The sequence below is a fragment of the Protopterus annectens genome, chromosome 8.part0 (genome assembly GCF_019279795.1).
Source record: "Protopterus annectens isolate FY-2018-M chromosome 8.part0, PAN1.0, whole genome shotgun sequence".
NCBI lineage: Eukaryota > Metazoa > Chordata > Ceratodontiformes > Protopteridae > Protopterus > Protopterus annectens.
In genome coordinates, this window is record NC_056741.1 from 558867453 (window position 1) to 558895404 (window position 27952).

Consider the following 27952-nt stretch of genomic DNA (forward strand, 5'->3'; position numbering starts at 1 on the left):
TCACATTATCCCTCATGTTTTATTGGCAGTTTTACTAGCAGTCACTGTTTGCATATACCACTCTAAACATGGTAGTACTACATTCTGTTTTTGCATTGCTAATGTAAACATGGAAACTATCTCACATTTTCAAAACTTTCTGCAAACGCTCCTTAATAACTTCAGGTTTGTTTATTTATTTATTGACATCTGATTACTGGGAAAGTGGGTAGAAGCACATTTTCAGCAGAGGCCCGGAGAGAAAAGCTATAAATTATTCCAAAACATTTTAAGAACAATATAAAAAATAAAACAAAAACATCTGCAGTTTAATTAATTATAACAAATTAGACATAATATAAAAACATTGGTTAAGAATCAATACACGGTATATGACAATCATTTAATAAGTAAAGAAATTTTAGACAGTTTGTAGAGAAATTAAAGATAAATTAGTCTGATACTTAGTAACTGCAATATGATGTGTGGAAAAAAACAGGCTTATGGTATATTTAGACAGAAAGTCAGGGAAATAATTAGATAGCATTAAGGAAGTATGTGGAGAAGCAAAACTAAGGAGGTATAAGGAATGAAAAGGTACTTGCTTACATTTAGGGATATAGTGTATCCTGGTTTTGATCAAGAATCAAGCCAAATTTTAGCTAGGAAGTCTTTCAAAGTGGTTTTGAAAGATGGGAGGGACGGTATAGACCTGATGGATACAGGTAAGGTGTTCCAGGCCTTACCAACCTTTTACGAGCATAGACAATGCCCAGCAGATTTGCTATGTCACAGACAGATGTTTTTGGCCATTAGATCACAGTGGCCATTAGATAACAGTGACCATCTGGGACCATAGCTGTGTAGAATTATCAGATGGATGCTGGATAATTTTATAGGTGGTAAGAAGTTGTATATATGTTAGTTGATGTGGCAGTTCTAACCAATTCAGTTTTTTTAGTGCTATACAGTGGTGGGTTTGGAAAGGAGTATGAGCTGCAAATTTATCAACTTTGTTATGGCATTATTCAAGCTTTAATTTTTGTGAAGCATGGAGGTTGGCAAGGATGGGAGCACCATAAAGAAGAAGGAGGAAATAAGTAGGGATCACATCAGTGAGAACGTTTTTGCTCTATAAAGCATTCTTAGTTTTTGATGAGTTTTTGCTTATGCAATTTTGTATATGTAGGTTGAACGTAAGATTATCATCGACTATCAACTGTAATAGTTTGCTATGAGGAGTGACTTCAGTCATTGCATTATCAAGAGGGAGGACTTTAAATTTTGTTTTTTTATGAGAAAAGGGAGGGATATGGGAAAAAAGTAGTAGTTTGGTCTTTTTTGGGTTGAGCATGAGTCTTGAGTTATGAAACCATGTTTCAGTGTCTGTTAAAGTTTCCTTAGTAATTTTTTTGGAGGTGAACCATGTTATCAGATGTACAAATGAGAATGTATTCATCTGTATGCTGTATTAGTGTGGCCTGTTGTGTGGAAGTATAAAGGGTGCTGGTAAAATGTTAAAGAGAAGGGGACTAAGGATAGAGCCTTGTGGTACACTGGTGGTGACTGTGAGGTAAGGGGACAGTGTGGAGTGCCATTTTACTGACTGATACCTCTTGGACAGGTAGCTTTTGAACCACAGATGGGTGGGCTAGAGAGACCTAGTGAGGACATTTAATGTATAAATTTGCTATGACAAACTTTGTTGAAGGCTTTAGACAAGTATAGAAATAAGGAACAGGCTAGTTGCAAGTAAAACAGGTTGTCTGTCATTTTCTGAGAGTAAATAACTAGCAAATGCAGTATAGTTTACTGGTATTTAACTGATTAAAGGTAATACGTAGCAAGGTTCTTCAAATAAATATGCTTACATTAAACACTGACAAAATTCTCAGTAAACTTGTAGGTGTAGGGCCTTGTGGCAGAACTCCTGCAATATCAATTTCAGATGTAGTAACTGCAGACTATTAAACACTGTCAAAATTCTCAGTAAATGTGTCAGTATTGGGCCTTGTGGCAGAGATCCTGCAATATCAAGGTCAGATGTAGTGACACCAGGCTTTGCTCTATCAAGGAAGAAACTTACTGTAGATAGTGAAAATAGAAGACTGTTCATCTCATGATGACCATTCACTACACATGCTTAGCATATCATGTCAGCTTGCAGTTGTCACTTTGCTGTCTTAGTTTTAGGTATGCATCTGTACCAGGACTTTAGAAATTAGACTTTGAAAACAATGACACGCATCTCATTCCAGAAATAGTGGTAAAGCTCCTGCAGTGATGAGTATACTCTTACATGATATACAGGAAGTCTGTTTTCTTGATGACTATTCTCTTGTAGGAAGCAATTAGTTAAAGATGAAAAATAGTTCAGTATAGTGCTATCCTTTCTGTGGTGGAATTCCAAGCTGCAGTGATGGTATGGACTTGTTTGCCATTTGAGAGACCATGTAGAGGAGAAGAATTCTGTTTTAAGAATCTCTGAACAATTCCAGCATACTTGTGAAAATTGAGCAATGGTTAGCAGTGCTCAGCTATGCTAAGTCAGTGTAAGCATTGCTTAGATGTGAATGCTAAGCAACAGTCAGCTTAGCTAAACAGATTTGTGCACTTTTAAGAAATGCTCAGCGGGTTTGCACATTGCTAAGCTGTGCTCAGCATTTTTGAAATGGTCCAATGATGGCAAAGGACAGGAATATAGCCTTATTTAAACTATGCAGGTTTGAATACAACCATAACCTGTTTAGTTTGATCTCTGTAGGAGCATGTCTGGTATTGGAGAGGGAGCTCACTTTCTGGCGCAGCACTGGGGCATCCTGGAGTCCAGGATCATAGGTCCAGGTTCATGGCTGGACTCCTCATAGAACACCATGATGACAGACTGCTGCAGGGCCAGCACCAGGTCTCTCAGTACAAAGTGGAGGCCTGGGACCATCTGGCACGTGGCCTCACCAGTGCCACTGGAATCCTCTGAACAGATGAGCAGGTATAGCATCATTATGCCGACCTAAAGTGCAGGAAGGGACAGCTCATGGCCCAATGGATCCAAGATGCTCAGGACAACCATGCTCCAGCAGTTTGTAAGTATCCCAAATACATCTGTACCAAATTCTAGCCTGAGTATGTTAAAGACAGGTATGCACAATGTTTGTTTCTCACCCCTACAGCTACAGAAGAGAGGGCTATGAACATCAAGGCTCATGCTGACAGTCTGGCAAAGATGCACCGACAGGCTGGTGAGTATAGATCAGTCTTGCAGTATATAGTGCCATAAAGTAAAAGGAGTACATTGTTTCCTGCCAGTATGTATATTGTGTACTGTGTCTAATGAATAAAACATGTTTGTCACACTAATACTTATCCACAGGATGTCCATTAATAAAAGTGTCATTTCACTGTAATAAAAATATACAACAAAATGTTGTGTTTACTCTAGTATGTTGTAGAAATAGAATGTGTACAGGTTTTTTACAGCAAATATGGTGTTGACAGCATGAAATAACTGAGACTGTTCTGGGAAACAGCTAATATGCATTGCAATCTTGTGTTAACCTTTGCGTTCCAGATTGTATTATTTCAAAGGAGTAACACACAGTACAATAACTATCTGCCATGCATGAATGTTAGGATTACAAGGTCAGACTGTCCAACCCATAGAGTATTAGTCAGAAGTCAGTCAGGTAAAAAACTGCAGTTCCGAAGTAGCTCAGTGTGATGGAAAACAGCATTGTTGTTCATTTTAGCACATCCAGACATGGTTCAAATTCAGGAAGTGTTACTGAGATGTGTGCATATATACACAATAGAAGCCATGAATATTTGTATAAAGAGACAGAAAGTGTTAAGAGATATTTTTCCCACAGGTCTCACGGGTAAAGAAATGTGTGTAGTAGCTGTGTTTTTTGCTTATTTCTGAGTTATTTACAACACTGTTATTTTACTCACTGTGTGTGAGGTATTTAATCGAATTTTCTACAATTGTTAAGCATCTGGTTGGGTTTGTTTGTTCTGATTTTTGTTTCACCCTCCCTCCCTCTTGGTATCCTGTTTATATACTTGGTGGCTTTGCAGTTGCCCGCCTCTACTGTAAATTTGATCTGGGACACTCCTCCCAGTCTAGTGTCATTACCTCATTCTACCTATTCCAGGGAGAACATTTGAGAAGGCCAACCCAGTTAGCTTCTGCTCCTCCTTTCCACTTTACACTTTACAAAAAAAAATCTAAGCTTGTTTCCTGCCTTTCCTATGTTGTCTAGTCCAAATACAGATTTGTTGTATCCAGGACTGTTTGCAAACTTCTGAGCCCCCAAGCCTTTCTGTGTTGGAGAGAAGCCTTCTAGCTTAATTTTCTTTCTTAGAACTAGCCAGTGTTCTAATTTCTGTACTCAAATCTGTTTCTTTGAGCTCAGCACTTGTTCAGAACTCATTGCAAGCACTGAATAAGCTACAAATTACTACAGCACTCAACTTTTCTCACTTGTCTAGAGGAAAACAGTTTTTAGTACTTAATAAATAAGCACCTATCCAGGCATGTCTAAGGGTCAGCTCCCAGTGTTTTCTCCTGTCTACCTGATGAATCTGGGCATCTTGGGGCAATGCAGCAATTGCCTCATGTACACAGTCAACCCACTCCTCCTACCACCCAACACTACAACCTGTGAGAGATGCACTTATATAAGCAAACTTGAAGCAAAGCTCTCTTCACCCAAGACTGGACTAGACAGTCAAGAGGAGAAGGTAAACACTTGCACCACACCACACTCATCACATAGTCCCTCAAAACCTACACCACCAAAACACACACATAGAAACACAAAACACACACCTACATCCATGGAGGCTCTCAAATAAAATCTACCCAAGCAACAGGGACCTCCAAAGCAGAAACGCAAGCAACCTCCACCCCCCCCACACAACCCAAATGACACATAGCCCATAAACTCAGTGTACCACTCAACCACAGCCCATAAGGCATAACAATGTACCCAACACTCTAGTCATGCGTGACTCAATAGTCAGACACACTGATGTCCCATTCACCAGGCTAAAGAAGGAGAAAGTTACTGTCAGTTGCCTGTCAGGTGCCAGGATCCACCACATAATGCATACACTCAGGTCACTCCACAGCAAGTACAAATATGATTCTATCATTGTCCATGTTGGTGTGAATGACCTGAGATGTACCTCCCTGGACTACATGAAAAGAGACATAGAGGAGCTTTCTGATCTTGTAGCCCAGGCAGGTATGATCCTAGCCAAGAGTAGCATCCTGCCATCACCCAGAATGATACCACAGTACAAGGACAAAATGATTGACTTCAACAATTGGCTACATTTCTGATGTCATTCTAAGGGTATCCAGTATCTGTCTGCCTGGGATGAAATGATCAACAAACCACAATGCTTTGCCAGAGATGGCCTGCACCTGTCGCTCTTGGGATTCAGGATACTGGCTGAGGCCGCCCCTATAGTGCCCTTTTTAGGCAAGATTCAAATGACAAATTCACCACCGTAACAAGTACAAGCAAGCAAAATCTGAGGGTAATGCTACTTAATGCTAGAAGTCTAAACCTCAAAATGCACTCACTCGAGGCACTCCTTAAGATGGAGAACATCAACATCTGTGCAGTGACAGAGACCTAGTTGAAGGCTCCAGAGAGCACCCCTGCATTACCAGGCTATAATTCATACCACACCTTTCAGCCACCTAACCTGGACCGAAGCACTAAAGATGTATCGTGTCCATATTCATTAAGGATATCCACACCTCCAGTCTAGTTGCTCAGCATAATGCATCTGAGATTATCCAAGTGGAACTAACTCTGGGCAAGACCGCAATGCAAATTGTAGCTTGCTACAGATCTCCCACCATGCCCCAGGATTCTCACTCCTCATTTCTTGATACACTGGAAAATATTAGGGTACAACCTCACACCATAATAATGGGTGATTTCAACTACCCCACCATTAACTGGGAAAACTACTCATGTACCAATTCTTGTGCTCAACGTTTTCTGGAATTCATAAATTCCAATGCCTTGGATCAACTTATCCACACCCCCAGCAGGGGCAGCAATATTCTAGACCTGGTCATTACCAACATGGGCAACTGGTGTTCCTTACTAGAGGTAAATTCCTCGTTGGTCAGATCCGACCACAAGCAAATCACCCTAAACATCCACATCCCACCCCCAACCCCCATTAGGGAAACCTCCGTAAAAAATTTCTCCAAAGCCAACTTCATGCTTCTTAAGACAGAAGTGACAAACTTCACGACACCCATGCAGATGGACAATAGAGATACGACTGCTGAATCCTATACAATTGCACTTTATAAGCACTTACACGAGTGCATGGATTGTGCAATACCTAAAAGAACCAGGATGCTATCTTCCAAAAAAAGGAAGCCAATCTGGTGGTCCCCTGCTGTAAACAAACTCTACAACAGAAGGAAGAAAGAAACTGTTACAAAAAAGAGAAAAATCCCATGATTGGAGGAACACCGTGGTCAGCATCAGTAAGAAGCTGAGATCCCTCATAAAATCCTCCAAAGCTAGTTACGAAAACAAAATCCCCACTGATTCTAAAGACAACCACAAAGCATTCTATAGCTATATCAAGAATCTCAATGGCAACACTCAGATCTGCTCTGAGTTACAGCACAATGGCACTAAATATACAGAGCCAACTGATATTGCCAACATCCTGGCAGATAGGTTCAGTGCTAACTTTATCCCTTTCTCATCCCCTAAAGGGCCCATCTCTATACTGGAAGAATGCAGAGTACCTGTAATCATGGCTGCACAGGTAAAAACACACTCTCCAAAGCCATGAACACAGCATCCATGGGACCTGACAAAAATCCCAGGCTGTGTTCTACATGAACTACAGAATGAACTGGCACCCCACCCAAGTACCATGTTCAATCATAGCCTCACCTCAGACTTTGTGCCCACTGAATGGTGAACAGCAACAGTTATCCCACTCCACAAAGGGGGAGCCACCATGGACCCGAGGAACTACTGCCCCATTAGCCTGACGAGCCTGGTCTGCAAAGCAATGGAGCATATCATCATGGAACTTATAAACAATTACATTGATAATTTACAAACTCTGGACCCTACAGTAAGGGTTTGTAAAAGGCAGATCATGTCTCTTAAACCTGATAGACTTCTTTGAAGAGATCACTAAAGCCATAGATGAGGGTAAGGTGGTTCACACAGCCTATCTAGATCTTGCCAAGGCTTTCAACACAACCCCCACTCTGGAATTATAGACAAACTCACTAAACTAGGTATAAATCCCTATGTCACAAGATGGGTTGCCAACTGGCTCACTGACAAAACCCACACTGTGAAAGTAGCAGACTCTAACTCCAACTTCAGACCAGTGACAAGTGGAGTACCACAGGGTTCAGTCCTAGGTCCTCTCCTGTTTGGCATCTACTTCTCTGAAGTACAGGCTAGCACAGAAGGTCTTTGGCTAACAAAGTTCACAGATGACTGCAAACTAGGAGCCATAATCAAAACTCCTAATGATGTGGACATTCTACAAAAGGGCCTCACTGAGACAGATGCCTGGTGTCAAAGCCATGGCCTCAAACTCAATGCCAAAAGGTGCATTGTCATCCCTTTTGGTAAAAACTCTGTACCCATGAACTACCACATAGGTGGTAGTCTACTTAACACCGAAAGTGTGATAAGAGACCTTGGGACACAGGTGGACAGTAGTCTCTCCTTTGATATTCACATTGCCACAGTAGTCAGTTAATTCTTCTATATGGCACACCTCATCACAACATGTTTCTCATCCAGGAAAAAAGAGGTCATTGTTCCCCTCTACTCATCACTCATTAGACCCATCATAGAGTACAATGCCCCTTTTGGTATGTACCTCACAAGACATCTACAACAACTGGAAAGGCCACAGAAATACCTCACAAAGAGGATTGCTGGCCTCAAACAGATGCCTTACATAAACTGTCTCAAAAAACTCCAGCTTTACTCTGTCGCATATTGCCTACTCAGAGGCGATCTCTGCCTACCATACAAAGCTTTGTCAAACCCAGAGCTGTTGAACATGTTCCACATAAAGAAATCCTAATCCCTCTGAGCTACATGCTCTAGGGACCTAAACTTTGTCACCACAATAAACAGAACATGCTGGAGGGATAGATTCCTGCCCGACAGACTTCCCATACTCTGGAACAAACTACCTATCTGTATCAAACAAAGCTACTCATTAGCACTCTTCAAGAAAAATCTTGATGATTGGATGGGAGATAGGAAATTCACCCCGGGGATCACTTCTGCGGTTTTGCTTGACAGGGGCACAGGAAAATAATTTTCTTGGTTGGCAAAAGCCAGGGTACCATGTGGCTAGGCTTATATTGGCCCTAGGGCCTATAGCCTAGTACCTACCTATGAACCTATACTAAACCACCTGAATATTTGAAGAAACATTCAGAAGGTGGTAACAGATATTTCCTTCACAGGTCTTACAGGTAAAGAAATGTGTGTAGTAGCCGTATGAAGGTTATACTAATACACCATGTACAACTGTTCCACTGTCCAACCCCATATGCCTGCAAATGTCAGCAGGATAGGTACATATACTATGCCCTCTTCCCGGTACATGTATCTCAAGTGTCACACTGTCATGGCTAGTGGTCACTGCTGCCAATCACCTTGGACACAGATAGGAATCCAGATGAACTATGTTAGTAGCAGACTCATACAACATCATTGCAGGGTACTCCTTCTGTGTCAAGTATGTAACCCTGACATGTACAAGCCTCCTCCAGTGAAGTAGCCACAGGGTACCCAGTCTGCCCCATACCATTATAGGCTGATAGTCTAACAGGTATGTATGTGCCACAGAAGTTTTGGGCTATAGGTAGATGTAAAGTTAGGAAAGACCTGTAGAGTACTGAGCAGTACTGTTGTGAAAAATAGAAAACAATACAGTTATTAATGGATTTTTTATTCTCTCCCCCACCCATCATCTGCATCAATAATTATTATTTGTATACTGTGGGTATGTTGTTCTCCAAACCTATTGTTGGGAAATGTGTTCTATTATTCTTCATATATGTCATTGGTTGCATATTAACATATCTTGTTCAAATACCATTATTGGTGGCCTATTGCCATCAATGTAACTAGCAAGCTGTTAAAATGGTTACCATTGTTCCATTTATGCATGTGCTCTGTTTGTTATGCAACTGGTTCAAATCTGTTGGTTTGGGTTAATGGGAACACCCACTCATGCTGTTATAACTAATTTTGAAATGTGTTGTTCATGACTAACCAATATATCTTGGAACACCACAAAACCATAGCACGTTTGGGAAGGCAGATCCTGGTGGATCCACCTGTCTCACCCCATCTGGTCATGGACCAGGCCCCAGCACATCTAGGACCCAACCCAGAACATCTTCCTCTGTTGGTCCTACACCACCTTTGGGTGGAACCACCTCAGGGGATGGGGTCCATCCCCACCTGTGCATGGATGCAGAGAGGAGCCCATCACTCGCCGACAGTTCCAGGGTATGGTGCACATCGTCATATCCTCTGAGTTGAGTGGGCAGCTGAGCCAGATAGAGGGCCACCTGGTGCACCTCAAGGGGCAGGCTGTCCCTCTTGTCCAGCCCCTAGCTCATCCACCATTGGGTCCATGAAGTTGCAGTGGTGACTGCCCATGGGGAGGACCTCAGTCCCACTGTATCCATTTGGGGGCTCATGGGCCTCAGATTTCCAACTACCCTCCCTGTGCAAGGTGTTTACCACTCTCATGTGCCATATACCATTTCGTCTGCTGTCTTGTATGTCTGAAAATGCTACTTATCCTACCCAACCTACCTCACCAAACATACCCCACAGCCCTAACCCAACATCCCACTCTCAACTAAAAAAAGGGCATCTGTCCTTCAAAAAAATGATTGCCCCATACATAGCTCTACATTTTCCCACATGTACGGTGAAATTAATCAATCTAGCCACAAATTATTCTCCAAATGTCTGTTGCCAATACCCTTCCCTGTGGGGTGTGAGGCTGTAAATTACAAATTCTACACATTATTCACAGCTGTTGTTCTTTTCCTACACCAGTCCTGCACACCCCTAGCTGCTTTTCCTACAGTTGTACCCCCTACTTGCCCCCATTTCATCACTTTCCTATCACCTTTTTTATTTTCTTTAGTAAAATTAGCGCAGATGTAAGTGGGAGTAAGTGGTGCTAAGTGAAGCTAAGAAGGTTTAACCATCTCTTAGCATCACTTAGCTTCATGCAAAACATTGCAAACCCACCTACAACTGCTTACAAGATGCCCAGCAATAAAATAATCAGCCCTGCCAAGTCTCAAGCACAGGATGCTGTGCACTACAATCACAGCAATGTACCACTACACAATCTGAGCTGTGGGAATCTGTAATGCTTTTACAAACATATCATCTATTCTGGTCATTTAACATTAATGAAAAAAGTCATCACTTCCAAGTCTTGAATCCAGGATTCTGTGCACTACAATCACAACAATGTACCTCTACACTAACTGAGCTGTAGGAAGTTGTAATGTTTTTACAAACATATCATGCACTACAGTCATTTAACATAAGAGAAAAATATATATCCGTAGTACTATTATATATATATATATATATATATATATATATATATATATATGTATATATATATATATATATATATATATATATATATATATATGTATATGTGTGTGTGTGTGTGTGTGTGTGTGTGTGTGTGTGTGTATAGGTTCATAGGTAGGTACTAGGCTATCGGCCCTAGGGCCTATACAAGCCTAGCCAAAAAGGTACCCTGGCTTTCGCCAACCAAGAAAATGATTTTCCTGTGCAGCTGTTGAGTAGAGCCACAAAGGTGATCCACGGTGTGTATTTCCTATTTCCCATCCAATCATCAAGATTTTTCTTGAAGAGTGCTAATGAGGAGCTTTGTTTGATATAGATAGGTAGTTTGTTCCAGACTATGGGAAGTCTCTGGGACAGGAATCTATCCCTCCAGCGTGTCCTGTTTATTGTGGTGACAAGGTTTAGGTCCCTAGAGCATGTAGCTAAGAGGGACTAGGGTTTCTTTAAGTGGAGCACGCCCAACAGCTCTGGGTTTGACATAGCTTTGTATGTTAGGCAGAAATTGCCTCTGAGTAGGCGGTATGCGACGAAGTAAAGCTGGAGTTTTTTTTAGATGGTCTGCGTAGGGCATCTGTTTGAGGCCAGTAATCCTCTTTGTGAGGTATTTCTGTGGCCTTTCCAGTTGTTGTAGATGTCTTGTGAGCTACGTACCAAAAGGGGCTTTGTACTCTATAATGGGTCTAATGAGTGATGAGTAGAGGGGAACAATGGCCTCTTTTTTCCTAGATGAGAAACCTTTTGTGATGTTATGTGCCACATAGAAGGATTTCCTGACTACTGTGGCAATGTGATTATCAAAGGAGAGACTACTGTCCACCTGTGCCCCAAGTTCTCATTACACTTTCGGTGTTAAGTAGACTACCACCTATGTGGTAGCTCATGGGTACAGAGGTTTTACCAAAGGGGATGACAATTCATTTTTTGGCATTGAGCTTGAGGCCATGGTTTTGACACCAGACATCTGTCTCAGTGAGTCCCTTTTGTAGGATGTCCACATCATTAGGAGTTTCAGTTATGGCTCTTAGTTTGCAGTCATCTGTGATCTTCATTAGCTAAAGACCTTTTGTGTTAGCCTGTACTTCAGAAAAGTAGATACCAAACAAGAGAGGACCCAGGACTGAACATTGTGGTACTCCACTTGTCACTGGTCTGTAGTCGGATTTGGAGTCTGCTACTTTCACAGTGTGGGTTCTGTCAGTGAGTGAGTTGGCAACCCATCTTGTGACATAGGGAGTTATACCTAGTTTAGTGAGTTTATCTATTATTCCAGAGTGGGGGATGGTATCAAAAGCCTTGGCGAGATCTAGATAGGCTGTGTGAACCATCTTACTCTTGTCTACAGCTTTGGTGACTGCTTCAAAGAAGTCTAACAGGTTTAGGAGACATGATCTACCTTTTACAAACCTGAACTGGGTGAGGTCCAGAGTTTGGAGATTACCAATGTCTTTGTTTATAAGTTCCATGATGATACATTCCAAGGCCTTGCAGACCAGGCTCGTTAGGCTAATGGGGCAGTAGTTCCTGGGGTCCATGGTGGCTCCCCCTTTGTGGAGTGGGATAACTGTCACTGTGTGCCATTCAGTGTGCACAAAGCCTGAGGTGAGGTTATGATTGAACATGGTGCTTAGGTGGGGTGCCAGTTCATTCTGTAGTTCATGTAGAATGCAGCCTGGGATGTTGTCAGGTCCCATGGATGCTGTGTTCTTGACTTTGGAGAGTGTGTTGTTTACTTGTGCAGTCGTGATTACAAGAACTTTGCATTCTTCCAGTATAGAGATGGGTCCTTCAGAGGGTGAGTTGGGGTAAAGTTAGCACTGAACCTATCTGCCAGGATGTTGGCAGTATCAGTTGGTTCTGTATATTTAGTGTCATTGTGCTGTAACTCAGAGCAGATCTGAGTGTTGCCATTGAGATTCTTGACATAGCTATAGAATTTTTGTGGTTGTCTTTAGAATCAGTGGCAATTTTGTTTTCATAACTAGCTTTGGAGGATTTTATGAGGGATCTCAGCTTCTTACTGAGGCTGACCAGTGATTTCTTCCAGTCATGAGATTTTCCTCTTTTTTGCAACAGTTTCTTTCTTCTGTGTTAGGGTTTGTTTATGGCAGGGGACCACCAGATTGGCTTCCTTTTTTTGGAGGATAGTATCTTGGTTCTGTTAGGGATAGCATGATCCATGCACTCGTGTAAGTGCTTATAAAGTGCATTTGTGTAGGATTCAGCAGTCGTACCTCTATTGTCCATCTGCATGGGTGTCATGAAGTTTGCCACTTCTGTCTTAAGAAGTGTGAAGTTGGCTTTGGAGACATTTTATATGGTGGATTCCCTAATGAGGTTGGGGGCAGGATATGGCTGTCTAGGCTGATTAGCTTGTGGTCGGATCTGACCAATGAGGAATTGACCTCTGGTGTGAAACACTGGTCGCCCATGTTGGTAATGACCAGGTCTCGGATATTGCTGCCCCTGATGGAGGTCTGGATAAGTTGATCCAAGGCATTGGAATTTATGAATTCCATAAATCGTTGAGCAAAAGAGTTGGTACATGAGTAGTTTTCCCAGTTAATGGTGGGGTAGTTGAAATCGCCCATTATTAGGGTATTGGGTTGTACCCTAATATTTTACAATGTATCAAGAAATGAGGAGTGGGAATCTTGGGGCATGGTGGGGGATCTGTAACATGGTACAATTTGGATTGTGGTCTTGCCCAGAGTTAGTTGCACTTGGATAATCTCAGATACATTATGCTGAGCAACTAGACTGGAGGTGTGGATATCCTTAATGAATATGGACACACCTCCACCTTTAGTGTTTCATTCCAGGTTAGGTGGCCGAAAGGTATGGTATGAATTATAGCCTGGTAATGCAGGGGTGCTCTCTGGCACCTTGAACCAGGTCTCTGTCACTGCACAGATGTTGATGTTCTCCATTTTAAGGAGTGCCTCGAGTAGATGAATTTTGAAGTTTAGACTTCTAGCTTTGAGTAGCATTATCCTCAGATTTTGCTTGCTTGTACCTGTTATTGTGGTGAATTTGTCATTTGAACCTTGCCTAAAAAAGGTACTATAGGGGTGGCAAGAGCCTTTGCCAGTATCCAGAATCCCAAGGGCGACAGGTGCAGGCCATCTCTGGCAAAGCATCATGGTCTGTCAATCATTTCATCCAAGGCAGACAGATACTGGATCCCCTTAGAATGACACCAGAAGCTTAACCAATTGTTGAAGTAAATAATTTTGTCCTTGTACTGTGGTATCATTCTGGGTGATGGCAGGATGCTACTCAGGGCTAGGGTCATACCTGCCTGGGCTACAAGATCGGAGAGCTCCTCCGTGTCTCTTTTCATGTAGTCCAGGGTGGTACATCTCAGATCATTCACAACAACATGGACAATGACAGAGTCATATTTCTACTTGTGGAGTGACCTGAGTGTGTGCATTATGTGGCAGATCCTGGCACCTGACAGGCAACTGACAGTATCTTTCTCCTTGTTTATCCTGCTGAGTGGAACATCTGTGTCCTGGGCTATAGAGTCACCTATGACTAGAGTGTTGGGTACGTTGTTATGCCTTATGGGCTGTGGTTGAGTGGCACACTGAGTTTGTAGGCTATGTGTCATTTGGGTTGTGTTGGGGGGGTGGAGGTTGCATGCATTTCTGCTTTGGAGGTCTCTGTTGCTTGAGCAGATTTTTATTGAGAGCCTCCGTGAATGTAGGTGTGTGTTTTGTGTTGCTATGTGTGTGTGTTTTGGTGGTGTAGGTTTTGAGGGACTATGTGATGAGTGTGGTGTGGTGCAAGTGTTTACCTTCTCCTCCTGACTGTCTAGTCCATTCTTGGGTGAAGAGAGCTTTGCTTTCAGTTTGGCTATATAAGTGCATCTCTCACAGGTTGTAGTGTTGGGTGGTAGGAGGAGAGGGTTGTCTGTGTACATTAGGCAATTGCTGCATTGCCCCAAGATGCCCAGATTCATCAGGTAGACAGGAGAAAACACCGGGAGCTGACCCTTAGACTTGCCTTGATAGGTGCTTATTTATTAAGTACTAAAAACTGTTTTCCTCTAGACAAGTGAGAAAAGTTGAGACCTGTAGTATTTTGTAGCTTTTTTAGTGCTTACGAGTTCTGAACAAGTGCTGAGCTCAAAGAAACAGATTTGAGTGCTAAAACTAAAAAAACTGGCTAGTTCTAAGGAAAAATTTGAAGAGCAGACTTTATGGCGTCAGGAATAGTTTAACCTTTGCTAAGCAGCGATGCATAAAGTGTATTTTTTAATATAACAGTAGCAAATGAGCAAACTGATTTAAACAAATTAACCAATAAAAAGCTAAAAACTGAGCCCCATTCCAGCAGTCTTTGATCAGACAAGTTCTAACAGCACACTCCTGCCACTAGGGTGCAGGGGAACCTTCTCCAAAAAAGATGGTCTAGATTAGTGCTTAAAGTTATACAAACAAAGCTAGATTCAGCAGGTCTGAATTTAGTCTGTGCTACAGCAAGCAAGGTGTACCAATTTCAGAAACAAACAGTTCAAGTAAGCAGGCACAATAAGACTTTAACCAGAAACTCCCAGCTTGGAAGGGCAGAATCTATGCTCTCTTCCTGCAAGAGTGCAGACCACACCTTCTTAATGTAAAATAACTGGCCCAAAGCCCAAGTGCTTAAACCAGAAATTATACACTCTGAGAATAACAGACACTAAGCCTTCAATCAGAAACTCCCAACTTAGAATGATGTAAGCTACCTGTCCAGCCACAACAGTGCAGACCACAAACCTTCTTAATGTAAAACAACTGGTCTGAAGCCCAAGTGCTTCAAACAAATGCTTAGAATAACAGTTACAATTTAATCAGGCTACTAACAAGCAGTAATAAATGCATTTTGTGTGTGTGTGTGTGTGTGTGTGTGTGTGTGTGTGTGTGTGTGTGTGTGTGTGTGTGTGTGTGTGTGTGTGTGTGTGCGTGTGTGCTTAAATATTTATACATATAGATAAATAGATAGATAGATAGATAGATAGATAGATAGATAGATATAGATAACCAACCTCTTACTGCAAGACATCTGCAAAAACAACAGTGACATCTTAGAAATATGGCTGTTATACATGCAGAAGTCTGCTAGAATAGTATGGTTTGCATTGACATATAACTCCTGATAGATTCCAGGTCTGAAACACAAATGAATGTCATTATTTACTGATGTCAATGTTCACATAATCCCAGTGATTTGTCAGAAACCTACAATTGTTATAGGCAACAGACCAAACATATGAGCCACGCATCTGGACAGTGTATAGACATCTGGACAGTGGAGAGGTATGACTGCAGTCATGTAACAGAATAGAAAAAAACAGTGGCAGCTGCCAACCATTTCTCCCAGCACCTTTCGAACCAAAGTAAAACCAACACAACACTACCCCAAATCAGCTCTGGGGAATTACTTATGTATTTCCAAATATATCATGCACTACAGGGATGGAACTGCAGGGAAAAGCAGATATTGGTGCAAAAATGTTCACACACAACCATTTACACCACAGTCACAGCCACATACCAGTACCCCAAATGAACTCTAGAGTAGAACGACTGTTTGAACAAACATATCCTGATTGCCAGTCACACACTACATCAACATATACTGGTCCAACTCACAGTCTACTGGGAATCCTGAGGGGTTACAGGACATTTCTTAGTCTGCCCATACAAACATATATACCTGATAGACCACCAGCAACTGTAGCAGCATGCACAGTCAGAAAAGAATCTATGACACTCACATCTGCTACTGTCTCTACTCAGCCCAACAAACATTTTCAAACAACATGGCTACACAATCTTGGCAGTCTGTTAACAATGGCCAGACATACATAACTCTCAACTGTACAGATTTCCACAGAATGTCCAGGGTTTGGGACCATATTTATGGCCACTACCACATAGTACTTGCAGGAGTCTGCTAAGTCACTGGCATGATACCTGGAGTGCAGTCACTAAATAATGATATACCATACCTCTGAACCTCTTACTGCAAGACATCTGGACAAAGCATGACATACTTGGAGACCAGGGGGCCAGAAAGAGGGACATATCCCACATAATGGTGTTACAAACTAAAACAGTTACTGGTGTTACAGGGTTTGTTGTATCATAATATCCCTGAAGGATCTGATGTCTGAAACACCAATGGATGTCAACATTTACTGACTACAATACTCGTGTTATCTTACTGATTTCACAAAAACAGAAGCTGTCTGTGGAACAGATCAAGCATAACAGGCAAACCTCCAGGCAGTCTGTGGACATCAGGACAGTTGAGAGGTATGTCAGAGACATATCACTGTCAGATGTCAAGTCACACAGAAAATGCATGTCCAGACAAACGCTGTTAATCTAGAAATCCTGTATGTGTATAACAGCAATACTCACTTACAATCTGTACCCAATTCTGCATCTTTGTTCTCCATGTTGTTGGGCTGTCTCCACGTGTCCTGTCCTGAGAGGTATTCTCACCTACTGTCTGTGAAGCCGTAGCCCCCACACCTCCATAATGCCCTCCACTCAGGCAAGGAAAAGGGGGAAGGCCAACATGAAGGATTTAATTATAGTATTGTATTGCTATGGCATTGACTAATGGAAAGACAACACAGCTGCTCTGGATGCAAGTAGCAAGTGGGAAGCAGCAATTGGTGCGCAGCCCATCACCTGCTCATGAGCATTACCTACAAAAGGCAAGCTTCTGCCTATGCAACTAAGGTCTGAACCCATCTACACAAAGACAGACTGTGGCTACACAAACATAACCATTTGCATTGTTATGAGGAAACTCTTCAGCACTGTAACAAGTATGTCAGTCATGTAAGCTTGTAATGGAATGCAGAAGGAGGGATGCAATAATGTCAAATAGGACATTAAACACTAGGCCATAACAAGACCTGCTGGACTCACATGCTGCTGTCCGGCACCTATGGCCATTCCAGCTTGCCCTGTCTGCACTGACATGGATCACATCTCTGGCCTCTGAGTCACCCCAGCAAAGTTCAGCTCATGTATGACTACTACTGGAGTGTCTGTTGTCCAATACTGAGTGTGACACCACTAGGCCAGCTACCTGTGATGTTGTAATTATTCATATGTTATCTGTAAATGCTACTCTGTTACATATGCTTGTCTTACAAATGTTAGAAACTCATATTGGGTATGTGCATAGTACACAACAGGTGCAGCAGTGTGTGTTGAACTGTATGTGATATACTGAGCCCATACCTGACAACTGTCCAGAGTGTTGCAGACTGACCACATATCTGCCTCATATTTGTAGTCAATGCCTCATACAGTTGTGTATTGTCTGGAACATCACTGGAAATCCATTACAGACTGAAGTCATAGCATAATAGCATACATTTGATAGTCAGATGTCGTATCCTGCCGAGTAGACCTGTGAATGTGACACCATCTTTGTTGGTAACTAAGTGTGTTTCAGCTAGATTCATAAAGTGATACTATTTTCTGGCCTTTGCCCACCAGTGATGTGTGCCTTTGTGCAGATGTCTTACTCTAACAGGAGCAAGGTGTCTTATCATGAAACCCATGTCAATGCAAGCATACCTTGCCCTGTAGGATGACGACAATTGTGCAGTCACTGACACCTGCTTTACAGCTGTGGAGAGCACACTACCCTTGCCAGGTTACTCATCCCATCATACGTTTAGTCCCCAAATGGAGGCCTGCAAAGCCACAGGAGGTGGAGTGTTGAACATTATCATACACATACACACCTCCAGGCTGGCCAAACAGTATGACGCATGGGAGACATCCTGAGTGCAGTTAACATTTGGCAACACACCTGCTCAAATCCTAGCTAGCTACAGGCCTCCAACCATGATTATGGACACCCACCACACCTATTAGGACCTGCTGGAATCTGTCAGGATTCAATTGTCTACCCTGCTCCTGGGTGACTTCAACTACCTAACCATAGTGTGCATGACCTATGCCACCTGAACATGAATGCACAGATATTCCTCAGCCTTGTCAATGGCAATGCAGTGGATCAGCCAGTCAACACTCCTATAGCAGGTGGAAATATCCTGTACCTGGTCCAAACCAACATGAATAGCCACTGGAGCACTTCTAAGGTGTCATCCTCCTTGGTAATATCTGACCACATAGCCATCACTGGTCAGGTCACCATCTCCCTTGCCCACCCCCCTTTACACCGTCAAACAAAATTAACTTTACACAAATAAATTGACTTAGAGCAGGTAGAAGAAGCTTTACAGCCAATGTCCCATCAGTTGGAACTAGCAGTAGTGTCCAGGCCCACACCACAATACTATGTGTACACCTATATAGCTGTATGGACACAGCAATACCTGACAGGACAACATCATCTCCCTCAAGGTAGGGTAAACATCTGTGGTGGACAGTAACAATACAAAAATTCCATAATAGGTGCAAATAATTGTTGGACAGGGCCAAGAAGGAACAGGTGCCTTATTATAAGCAATGTCACCTTGGTCTGCACAAGCAAATAAGGTCACAGGTGAATTACCCTAAGGCTATTTTTGAGTGCAAATTGGACACATCCACCAAGGCCAATCACTAGGCCTTCCACACATGTCTGCAATCCCAGAGGCAACACACAAATCTGCTCTGTAGTGGTAGTCAATAACACTACATACACATATGGCATAGATAAAGGCAACCAGCTGCAGACAGATGAAGTGTAAACATCACCCCCTGTCCCCCCATTGGTACACATGTGCATGCACAGCACCTCCCCCCCTCCCCTCATCATCAGGAAGCAGGTCCGTAATCCCCTCTCAAAGGCAACACACAGAAGTCTCTATAGGCCTGATACCATCCCTGGCTGCATCCTACATTAACACAGCCATGGGCTATCAGATCCATTCTGCACTGTAGTCAACCACAGTGTAAGCATCAGTATCATCCTTTCTACACAGAGGACAGCCACTGTCATACCTATACACAAAGGTGGAGCAATTCACTGACCCAGACAATCATATGCACATCAGCCTAACTAGCCTGCTCTGCAAGGGCATGGAAAGCAATATCAAGGACATTATGAACAGGGCCATTATCAATATCAAAATGCCTGAGCCCACACAGCATGGTATTGTCAAAGGGAGATCAGGCCCTATTAAACCTGGTCGACCTCTCTGAAGTGATCAACAAACACAAGGATGAGGGGAAGATGGTGAACAATACCTACCTTAACCTAGCCCAATTCTCTCACAATAATCCCCAGGCAGCCAGGATACATATGCCTACACAGTTAGGCACCAACCTGGATGTTACCAGATGGGTAGCTAACTGGACCAATGATAGTACTCAGTCAGTGAAAGAAGTGGAACCCACTTTTAGTAGCAGTCTTCCAAAGTGGTGTACCCCAAGGATCAGTCTAGGGGCCTCTACTGTTTGAGATATACGTATCTGAGGTACAGGACAAAAGCAGTGGTCTGTGGCTGACCAGGCATACAGATGCTTTCAAGATGGCCGCTGTCTTACATTCCCCTACTGATGTGAGCATCCCCTAAGAGGCCCTCACCCACTTAATGACTGGTGCAAGAAGCATTTCCGCAAACTGTGCCAGGAGAGGCATTATTCTCCCTGCTGTGGCAGATATCATCCACACTAAGTATGACAGTAATAATGTACTGAGCATGTAATCAGGTGTGACGCGACTTGTGCACCAAGGTTGGTAGCAACCTGACAGTTTCCCACCATGTGGGCACCATTTTACAGAAGACTGTCTACATGGCCCACCTCACAAATATGGATATCTCATCCAGGAACCAAGAGGCCACAACATCCCTGTACTCCATCCTTATCATACGTATTACCAAGTACAATGGCCCCTTTGGCATGTACCTTACCAAGCAAATGCAGCAATTGCAGAGACTACAGAGGTTCCTGACCAGGCAATTCCAGGGTCTGCAACACCTATGCTATACAGGTAGGCTGAAAGCCCTGTCCCTGTACTCAGTCAGACTGATCATAGCTGACCTGTGTCTGGCATGCAAGACCCTGTCCAAACCAGCTGTGATGGCATTTCTGCATAGCTGTAACTCAAATTGCACTCACTCATCATGCATGCAAGGTCGTCACCTGGTCTGTGACATGTATAGTACTTGTTGACAGGATGGTGTAGTGTCCCACACAATACACTTTCTATAAAATACACTCCCTCCCCATGTCTAGCAGAGTACATGTATACTTATAGGCCTTTTGAAGAGGAAGCTGGCCGACTGCATGGGAAATGGATGAGACACCCCTGGGATACTGACTGTGTCCCAGCTGGACTTGGGAAACAGGTGCTGGCTTGGAAAGGGCATGGGTGAAAGTCTGGGCCAGGCTTATGAGGGCATCAAGGACAATAGCCTGGTATCATTTTATGAGGCTATGCACCTAGTACTTTACATGTGTCCTGTATGTATTGCAGATTGTCCTGCAATGTTGTCTGAAATGAATCCCTGAGAGTCTGAGCTATGCATGTGCTGCAGTGATAGTGTATAGTCTTGTTCCCTCACCAGTTATCATCACATATGGTTACACCTTGTCATTGTGTGTGGTCTGTATACCAGTATGTCAGCTCTTACAGTATGTGCATATGCACTTGGTGACACTGTATAGCTCACTCCAATAGCCTTGGCCTTGGCCACAATTACCATTCTGCTACTAGGACCATCACACAGTAGGATTTGTCACCCTTTGTTGTGGGCCTGACAGTAGCAATGAAAGAGATGGATTGTGGCAGGCAGAACTACTGTAAGGTCTGCCATGAAGGGCCCATAGGTGCCACACCTGTGCCAGACTGTACCAGGGGTGTGTGTGTGTGTGTGTGTGTGTGTGTGTGTGTGTGTGTGTGTGTGTGTGTGTGTGTGTGTGTGTGTGTGTGTGCGTGTGTGCGTGTGTGTGTGTGTGTGTGTGTATCTCAGCAAACATAATATTGCAGGGTATTAATTTACATATGTTGTATTCCCTTCACAGGTGAACACAAGGGTTGGTGTCCCTCCCCCTCACAACCTGATGTCAGTGTCATAGTAGACTCCCATGCTGATGCTGGTCATAGTGAGGCACAGGTGGGGTCGTTGGTGCCTGGATCCCTGCCACTGTTTGGTATCCCACTTTCACCCACCATGTCCCTGCACATAGTCAGTATGCCCACACATTGCCAGTCCTCAGCAGTCACGGGTAATGTACAGGTTAAGGGTGGTGGCATGGAAAGGATAGTGTGTTGAGTATTGCAAGTGTGTGTGGACACCAGCCATAGGCAGAGAGCAGGCAAGGTCACACATAGGCAGACCGACAAGGGTGCTCAACAGAGGACTGCAGCCCATCAAGCCCCTGTCACAAGTGCCATGGTAGGTGTCACCAGATGCATGTTATGGTCCATCATGGACACATAGGCCCGTACTGACTGTAACATCAGACAGGTGCTAAGGGTCATGCATGCAATGCTCCCTGCCATGCATGACGACCTCCATGGCAGTTATGATGCCATACATCATTTTGCCAATGTTGTGGATAGACAGTGGGGTGAGACATTTTCACTGTTCAACTGTGCAATATCTGTGCTTGAGCATGTGGTGGGACTAGGGCATTGGCAAGGTGGAAGTAGGTTAGCGACATGATCACCTGTGAGCCCACATGGCCGTGCACATTCACAGTCCTGTAGTGGCAGTACCAACAGCACTACTGAAGGGAGGGTGCTGTCCACACCACACTGGAACAGGCCATAGGCATGTTGTCCTTGCAAGTCCCATCAGGGAAGTGGGTCCAGCAGATAGCAGTCATCATCAGGGAATAGTACTGCATCTGTCCATGGGTCTGGTGGTGCCAGTGATACTACTTCAACCTTGTGCACCAAGGTTGGTAGCAACCTGACAGTTTCCCACCATGTGGGCACCATTTTACAGAAGACTGTCTACATGGCCCACCTCACAAATATGGATATCTCATCCAGGAACCAAGAGGCCACAACATCCCTGTACTCCATCCTTATCATACGTATTACCAAGTACAATGGCCCCTTTGGCATGTACCTTACCAAGCAAATGCAGCAATTGCAGAGACTACAGAGGTTCCTGACCAGGCAATTCCAGGGTCTGCAACACCTATGCTATACAGGTAGGCTGAAAGCCCTGTCCCTGTACTCAGTCAGACTGATCATAGCTGACCTGTGTCTGGCATGCAAGACCCTGTCCAAACCAGCTGTGATGGCATTTCTGCATAGCTGTAACTCAAATTGCACTCACTCATCATGCATGCAAGGTCATCACCTGGTCTGTGACATGTATAGTACTTGTTGACAGGATGGTGTAGTGTCCCACACAATACACTTTCTATAAAATACACTCCCTCCCCATGTCTAGCAGAGCACATGTATACTTATAGGCCTTTTGAAGAGGAAGCTGGCCAACTGCATGGGAAATGGATGAGACACCCCTGGGATCCTGCATGTGTCCCAGCTGGACTTGGGAAACAGGTGCTGGCTTGGAAAGGGCATGGGTGAAAGTTTGGGCCAGGCTTATGAGGGCATCAAGCACAATAGCCTGGTATCATTTTATGAGGCTATGCACCTAGTACTTTACATGTGTCCTGTATGTATTGCAGATTGTCCTACAATGTTGTCTGAAATGAATCCCTGAGAGTCTGAGCTGTGCATGTGCTGCAGTGATAGTGTATAGCCTTGTTCCCTCACCAGTTATCATCACATATGGTTGCACCTTGTCATTGTGTGTGGTCTGTATACCAGTAAGTCAGCTCTTACAGTATGTGCATATGCACTTGGTGACACTGTATAGCTCACTCCAATAGCCTTGGCCTTGGCCACAATTACCATTCTGCTACTAGGACCATCACACAGTAGGATTTGTCACCCTTTGTTGTGGGCCTGACAGTAGCAATGAAAGAGATGGATTGTGGCAGGCAGAACTACTGTAAGGTCTGCCATGAAGGGCCCATAGGTGCCACACCTGTGCCAGACTGTACCAGGGGTGTGTGTGTGTGTGTGTGTGTGTGTGTGTGTGTGTGTGTGTGTGTGTGTGTGTGTGTGTGTGTGTGTGTGTGTGTGTGTGTGTGCGTGTGTGCGTGTGTGTGTGTGTGTGTGTGTATCTCAGCAAACATAATATTGCAGGGTATTAATTTACATATGTTGTATTCCCTTCACAGGTGAACACAAGGGTTGGTGTCCCTCCCCCTCACAACCCCCTCACAACCTGATGTCAGTGTCATAGTAGACTCCCATACTGATGCTGGTCATAGTGAGGCACAGGTGGGGTCGTTGGTGCCTGGATCCCTGCCACTGTTTGGTATCCCACTTTCACCCACCAAGTCCCTGCACATAGTCAGTATGCCCACACATGGCCAGTCCTCAGCAGTCACGGGTAATGTACAGGTTAAGGGTGGTGGCATGGAAAGGATAGTGTGTTGAGTATTGCAAGTGTGAGTGTAGACACCAGCCATAGGCAGAGAGCAGGCAAGGTCACACCCAGGCAGACCGACAAGGGTGCTCAACAGAGGACTGCAGCCCATCAAGCCCCTGTCACAAGTGCCATGGTAGGTGTCACCAGATGCATGTTATGGTCCATCATGGACACACAGGCCCGTACTGACTGTAACATCAGACAGGTGCTAAGGGTCATGCATGCAGTGCTCCCTGCCATGCATGACGACCTCCATGGCAGTTATGATGCCATACATCATTTTGCCAATGTTGTGGATAGACAGTGGGGTGAGACATTTTCACTGTTCAACTGTGCAATATCTGTGCTTGAGCATGTGGTGGGACTAGGGCATTGGCAAGGTGGAAGTAGGTTAGCGACATGATCACCTGTGAGCCCACATGGCCGTGCACATTCACAGTCCTGTAGTGGCAGTACCAACAGCACTACTGAAGGGAGGGTGCTGTCCACACCACACTGGAACAGGCCATAGGCATGTTGTCCTGGCAAGTCCCATCAGGGAAGTGGGTCCAGCAGACAGCAGTCATCATCAGGGAATAGTACTGCATCTGTCCATGGGTCTGGTGGTGCCAGTGATACTTCTGGCAGAATCAGTTACAGCATCCCTGTCAGGAGACAGTGAACCATACATTCTGCCATGTACAGTCCACAGCTGTCCAACATAGCCCTGTATTGGGCATCCACATTGCTTTCAGGTGTGCAGACAAACACTCACACATTCCTATCCCAGGCCAGTCACCACCAGACACGTGCAGCTCCTCTGCATGGCCCAGTTGAACATCACCCATCTGCACACACACACACACACACACACACACACACACACACACACACACACACACACACACACACACACACACACACACATTCATGATATCAGCCATATGGCCCAGCTTAGGCCTCTGGCAATCCAGCACCACGCCCTCTGCATGTGATGATATGTGTGCTACAACCCTGTTATCCATACCATCGGTGCACAGACATGCTCATATGGGTCTGATGCACAGAGTGACTATAGTACAATGTAGCAATGTCATGCTGTGTAAGGTGCTGTCTGCTGGCAGTAGTTATGGGTATACATCAAGGTGTATGTATCTTGTTAGCCATGATGCACTATTGTTGTTAGTACTGCTGACCGGCTGTAGTGTCATGTACTGTATTCTGGTTGTGTTCCAGGTGTCTGTGTGTCTGCAGGCTGTGGGCCTGCTGACAGTAGCAATGATGAGTAAGGTGGAGTGGAAACACAGCCACCTTTTCATAGCCAAGGTACAGCTTTACATGTACATGTTTACCAGGTGTGTTTACATGCAATAGTGTGTGAGGGGCAATTGTGGCAGACAGTGTGACTTTGCATACATACCCTTGATACAGCCATCTAGTCTGCATACATGTTCTGTAGGACTGCAGGCTCACACATACAAAGGAGGTTACTTGAGTACTGGCACTAGGTCCCTCACCAGCTTAACCATTATATTCACTGCAACAGATTCAGCTATCAGCAACTGTTGCTCCTGCCATTTTTGTTACATCCACTCGGCTATCATGCAGTTCATTAGGGTTTGCCTAGTATTGTGTATGACAGGTCTGAGGAATGTATTCCTGACACAGGTCAGCCTGTGTTAGCCTAACCTGACAATCACCAGCATGTGTGTCTGCTATCTCATATGCATGTCTGGCCTCTCATGCTAGTAGTGCACACGTAGTTATAGTCCTGTACATGGGGTAGCTGGCAAAGGGCTGAGCACAGCCCCTACCTGTACAGTCTTATGAATGATAGCGCTAGATAAATAGCACAGATAGCACAGCAGTACTGTAGTGTGGTAGTGTCTGCCACTGCTATTGAAGTGGGTGACAATTGCAGGGACTGCTAGGATTGGCAATGGTGGGTTCAGAGGCCCTTATCATGTTAGAGCCATCTCACACACATATGCACACTGCTGCATGGGGAAATGCATTGAGACACACATGCACATGGAGGTGACACTTATCAGAGTAGATGACCTACCCATCTATTAATGTGCAATATACAGTGATATGACCATTGCACCACAGTGGCTTGGTGTTAGAAACTATGTAACTGTGCTTGTACGGTGGGTGACATCTGTATGGGCCAACACTAGGTTGGAAATGGGGGAGTTCACAGGGTGGTAGAGGCACACAAAATGGTATAGCCATCACATACACACACTGAAGACAGCCACAGAGCCTGTACATACAGAAACGCATACGCAGTTGTCAATAGACATATTAATAACCCTACATATCCACTTGTATGTACTATAGTGCTGCATACATATGCCATGATACACATACATTATATGCCTGGGACATAACACACAGCCTCTTGCAACAGGTAATCTTGCAAATGCCTTCATGGATGGTGGGATAACCTACCAGACATAGCGATTGGTCTCATCTACTGCTCCTACATACCTGCACAAGTGATAGTGTGACAGACTTTGTATCAGCATGATGTGTCAGTCAGGTATGATGTCTGATGCTGGCATGTGTGTCAGTATGGTAACTGTGACATGTTTGGCAATGATATCACAGGAATCCTTGTCAGGGGACACATACCACATATAGGTTGCAAACATGGATATCCCATGTACATCTGTACAGATGACTGGTATGGGCTGTATAGTGTTACATGGTGCATGTGAGGCAGATGCCATTAACAGAGTCTTTAATTAATGTCATGGATAGGGTGTCAACAGGCCTTAAAATTGTATAACCTACACACACAACAGCCACAGGGGATAAGCTTCACACACTACTATAGTTGTTGGTATTGAGATTAGAACCCCTACTTATCTAACTATTTTCACTATAGTATTACACAGTTATTGCACATGCTGCAGAGCTTAGAGGGCTGACAAGTGTATACAGGTACATCTAGGATAAATTACATCAGCAGACCTTGTAAAGCAGGGCAATGGGATATGTACTGGGTAGTACATGCTTAAAAATGGTATAACCCACACCTCCAGAGGATATGAGTCTCACCCAAACACACACATACACTGCGAGTCTCACACACTCACACACACACACACACACACACACACACACACACACACACACACACACACATACACACACACGCACACACGTGCACACACATACATACACACACACACACGGTTTCACAGTTGTCAGTATTGAGATTAGATCCCCATGTATACTATAGTGTTATTCAGTTATCACACACACCATGGAGCTTATAGAATTGAATAATGTCACAAGGTATGTCTAAGGTGATTACATCAAGAGCCCTTGTAAAGTATGGCAATGGGAAATACACTGGGTGGGAAGGGCATCAAAATATATTACCCTACAAACACCTTCACACACACACACACACACACACACACACACACACACACACACACACACACACACACACACACACACACACACTTGGGAATGTCTGTTAGAAGAAGGAAGAGGGAAAAGATCTACAAACCCTTTTAATGTAGTGGGTAAGACTAATACAGTACATTTGTCAACAGCTGACCGTACTAACTTAGAGTCACTTGAATGGCTGCTGTTTATAGAAAATGCCTTACATTATAATATTCTAGGCTTGCAGAGATATTTGGATATTGACATTACCCCTAGGGATTATGTTTTGTAAAGAATCCTTCTGCTGCCTTTGATACCTCTGATGTAACTAAACTAGAGTTTGAGAAAAGATGGCATGCTGCCTCTCATAGGTGTGTAAGGGAATGGCTGCATATACTGATAGAACAACACACCCTAAAACAGCTTAAAGTGAAGGCTGAAATTGCAGCTGCTTGTGATGAATTATCTGGGCAGCTGGGTGGTT